This window comes from Globicephala melas, chromosome 14, assembly GCF_963455315.2.
Source record: "Globicephala melas chromosome 14, mGloMel1.2, whole genome shotgun sequence".
In the NCBI taxonomy this organism is placed as follows: Eukaryota; Metazoa; Chordata; class Mammalia; order Artiodactyla; family Delphinidae; genus Globicephala; species Globicephala melas.
The window spans coordinates 86,310,555-86,315,171 of record NC_083327.1 but is presented as its reverse complement, the minus strand read 5'-3'; positions in this window follow the sequence as shown (position 1 = coordinate 86,315,171).

Below are 4,617 nucleotides of genomic sequence, written 5' to 3'. Positions count from 1 at the left end.
TCCCGGCGCCGGCGCGCAGCCAGCCGTCACGTCGGGGCGGGGCCTCGGGCGGGGGCGGGGCCTCGGGCGCGGGGCGGGGCCTCGGGCGTCTCCGGAGGCGGGGGCTTTGGGGGCGGTGGGCGAAGCGGAGGAGGTTCGGGTGGCCGGTAAAAGCCAAAGCTGACACCAAGTCATCTCAGTGCTGACAGCTGGAGGCTGACCCGGGTGCAGAAAAGGTTCAGCTGAAAGGCATATGCGAGCTGCCTACAGACCTGCTGTACCCCTAACATCGTGAATGCTGCTGAGTGTTTTCAGTCAATTATGGGCAAAGTTTGAAAGATGTAATCATAATTGCAGAGGCGAATGCAAATTCTTGACAGTATAAAAGTAGAACTCAGACTTATAACGTTGGTGGGGGGGGGTGAGAGAGTAAATATACTAATTTCCTCATCTCCCTTTGCAGGGAGCCAATAGGGAATATGTAAGTTTCTAAATAATGACTTAGGTAAATAAAGTCACAAAATCTTCCACCATTAGAACTAAAAGTAATGTAAGTTTTAAAATTAGGAGCTGAAAGAGAAGATAAAATTTTATCCTTTGAAAATATGCTATTTACGGTTGATGGGTCAGGATGTTATTATTTAGAGTTATAATGAAAAGAACTAGAAGAATTAAAAACAACCTTAACTGTAGCTGAGTCTAGGGTATGGTACCAGGTGGTGCGTAGGGGAACAGGGAGGACTCAGACCTTTCAGTATTTTCCCCTTGTGTTTGTAACCACTGATATGAGTAACCTCCACAGCAACAAAACAAATGCAAATGGACCGTAGTCTAGTTACAAAGCATAACTGTGAAACATCCTTACACAGAATGCAGGAGTTAAAGAGAATGAGGCAGAATATATATAAATATATATATATATATATAGAGAGAGAGAGAGAGAGAGAGAGGGAGGGAGGGAGGGAGGGAGGGAGAGAGATGATTAGGAATTATGACGTGAAATTAGTAAATTAAAAGACAGTAAGTGGGGCCTCCCTGGTGGCGCAGTGGTTGAGAGTCCGCCTGCCGGTGCAGCGGACACGGGTTCGTGCCCCGGTCCGGGAGGATCCCACATGCCGCGGGAGCGGCTGGGCCCGTGAGCCATGGCCGCTGAGCCTGCGCGTGCGGAGCCTGTGCTCCGCAAGGGGAGAGGCCACAACAGTGAGAGGCCCGCGTACCGCAAAAAAAAAAAAAAAAAAAAAAGACGGTAAGCAAAGGATCCAAATTAGGGAAGTAGAAAAATTACTTGTGTGTTTGTAACATGTCTGTGAAAAGAAGCTGTCTGCCTGCAGGCAATGAGTGGGTAAGGAGCGCTAGCCCCTCGCCCCTGGGGTCAGGTGGCACATCTAAGTTGTGTCCACTAGCTTCCAGTGTTTCGGGTTTGAGCTCTAGTTAAACAGAAACGTGCTTGAAAACACAGCCTTTATTAGTTCCTTCCCTGCCTGGTCCCCTTTCCCTACTTCCCCACTGGTGCTTCCTGGCATCCTGTCCCAAATAAACTGCACCCAAAGCCTTATCTTAGGCTCTGCTTCTGGGGCACTCAAACCAAGACAGTCGCCCCAGATCGGGTCATGTGAAGCAGACCTGGGAAGGGGGTTCTGGAATCGGGGTACTCACCAGCCGAATGGCCACGAGGACCCACCCTCGGTAGTAAGCAGGGTGGCCATACCCCCCGGGGTGGTGTCACAGCTCTGCAGTTGTGACTAAGCGGGAGGGGATGCACGTGGGGCGGGGGGCTCTGACTTGTGCGATCTCTCCAGCATTTGTGGAAATGGGGGCAATGGTAAATTTTAAAGACTGTGGAGTCAGGTTTTTTTTATTAATGATAGAAAAATGCTGAAGGAAGAATATGACAGCCAACTATCAACCCAAGGCGTGTTCCCATGATATCACATTGGTAGCTTGAAACCCACTATGGTAGGAAACACTAAGGAAACGGACAAATACTGCAAATGAGGGCTTTAAAAAAAGAAGAAACAGAGAGCCAGGTGTTAAACGTTTACTAGCACATCTGCCTTCGCTGGGTTTCCTGGGTCTGAGGATTTGTACCGTTTGTTACTTCTCAAGGCCTCTTGGCCTTTCTCAGCCTCGGTTTCCTCAGCTGTCAAGTATTAACCTACCTCATAGAGTTTTGTAATTTAAAATAACATAAATGTGGATCTGATTTGTTGCTGATGGGGGTGAGGGGAGATGGACGCGGGCAGAGGGAACTTGTGGGCAGTGAGTAGGCCACGGTGCACTTGATCTTTATTTGGCTTTTTCTAGGTCTGCAACTAGAGTTCCTCTTTCAGCTAAGCTACGGTTCTCCATTTCGATTCTTTTAGCAGCTTTGTAAGATAACTTTCGAAGTCACTAGGGTATTATTTCAATTACTACTCTATCATAAAAGTTAGTATAACTCCTCACTCCCAGGGAGTCGTTTATACAACGGGGGAATTTGCCTTAAAACGCATGCGTTTTTCCTATCATAAAGTCAACAAAGTAGAAGCTCTGTGCAAAAGCATTCACTTCCTTGAGCACTTTAAGGCCGAAGATGTCACTATTTATCCTTTGTAAACATGGGATTTTTAATACTACTGCTTAAAGTTTATTTTACTAACTGAAGGAAACATACCATTCAATTTTTAAAATGTCCCAAATAAGCCTTAAATTAAGGAAGAAGAAATGGGAAATGCATTATTGTTTGAGTTGGGAGGTAAGAGAGCTATTCATTTATTAATTTCCATATCTCACCCAAACTGATGGATTAAAAGTTTAAAAAAATACTTACAATGAAATGACAGAAAAGATCCCCTTAGATGTGGTACCAGTTTATGTGCTCACATTCCGCTTGTTCTTGCATTTTCTAATTTAGCCTCCGTGTTTTATTTAAGAGAAACAGCACACAGTTGATGATTTGACATTATTGAACTCACCTCCTTATGGGAGTTATTCAGTGTATCACTCTGTCACAGCTTTGTGGAGAAATAATTCATACGTCGTGCATTCGTCCATTTAAAGTGTGCAAGTCAATGATTTTCATACATCTGCAGAGTTGTGCAACATCACCGCATTCTAATTTTCACCATGTTGTGGCATTGACTCTGTACTTCGTTTCGTGTTACTATTAATAAGGGGTGATATTGCATTGTATGGTTATAACATTTTATTTATCTACTCATCAGTCAGTGGACACTTGGATTGCTTCCTAGTTTGGGCTATTATGAAAAACACTGCTGTGAACACTCACGTACAACTTTTTGTGTGAACATATATTTTTCAATGTATTTCTGATTGACACCTAAAATTAGACAATTTGCTTTAAAAAAAAAAAAGAAGAAGAAGGGCCTGGACTCATGCTGCAATGCTGCGGAAGTGAGGGTACAGAGAAGATGGACTGAAGAGATGTGACTATGTTACAGAAACAAACTCTTTTACTAGATTCTGATAATAAGTTCAGGAGGCTGGAGCAGGGGAAATGCCTTCTGACTTCCTACTTGCATATTCTTGGCATAGAAAGTCCCTGTTTCTTTAATATCAAGAAATTGAAAATGCATATTGACTCATGGGGCTATAGTCCCTCCATCTGCACTCAGGAGTATTAATGCTTTCTCTCTTGAGGTCAGCCGTCCTGTGCTTGAGAGGTCGGGATGGTTTAGACAGAGGTGAAGAATGAACAAAGTGCTTCATGACCTATGAGTTCTCATAAATGCTTCATAGATTGTGCGAACGACACTAACACGCTGGAAAAGAGAAGTCTGTACTTCCCCTGTTGGCATATTCATCATACATTTCTGAAATTACTTAGTTCATTATTTCAACGAAGATTTTCTGATAACGGGTTTTGTGTCGTGGTTAAAAGTATGGACTTTTGGGGCTTCCCTGGTGGCGCAGTGGTTGAGAGTCCGCCTGCCGATGCAGGTGACAAGGGTTTGTGCCCCGGTCCGGGAAGATCCCACATGCAGCAGAGCGGCTGGGCCCGTGAGCCATGGCCGCTGAGCCTGCGCGTCCGGAGCCGGTGCTCCACAACGGGAGAGGCCACAGCAGTGAGAAGCCCGCGTACCGCAAAAAAAAAAAAAAAAGTATGGACTTTTGAGCCATGTTGCATGAGTTCAGATCCTCTTACTGGTTGTGTTGACTGTAGCAAGTTCCTTAATCTCTCTGTGCCTTGGTTTCCGATTTGTAAACGGGGTAAAATTCTCCATATGTGGGAATATGTATAGTTAGAAAGATTGCTAGATAGTATTGAATGTCTAAAACAGAGAGCACGATAGGAATATTAACTATTATGAGTTGGTTTTATAGACAGCCTCATCGCATTTTTTCCATGATACTCTGAGCTAATTTTTGTGTTTTCTAAGCTCTGTTTTATGGATGAGACAACTAATGCTCAGAGAAGTTAGGCAGTTTACCCACAGTCACACAGCAGCTAAGATGAACCATCCAAGTCTACTTGGTTCTCAAAATATTTTATGGAAATACTCCTCCCAATGTTTAGATAATGTAACTTGATTAAATCAAATGGAATTAAAGAAATAGAAAAAAATGATTGGTTGAAGACATGGACTGCAGGAGATAGGAAAGGTGAGTCTACCTTCTCAAAGATGCACTCAGAGCCAC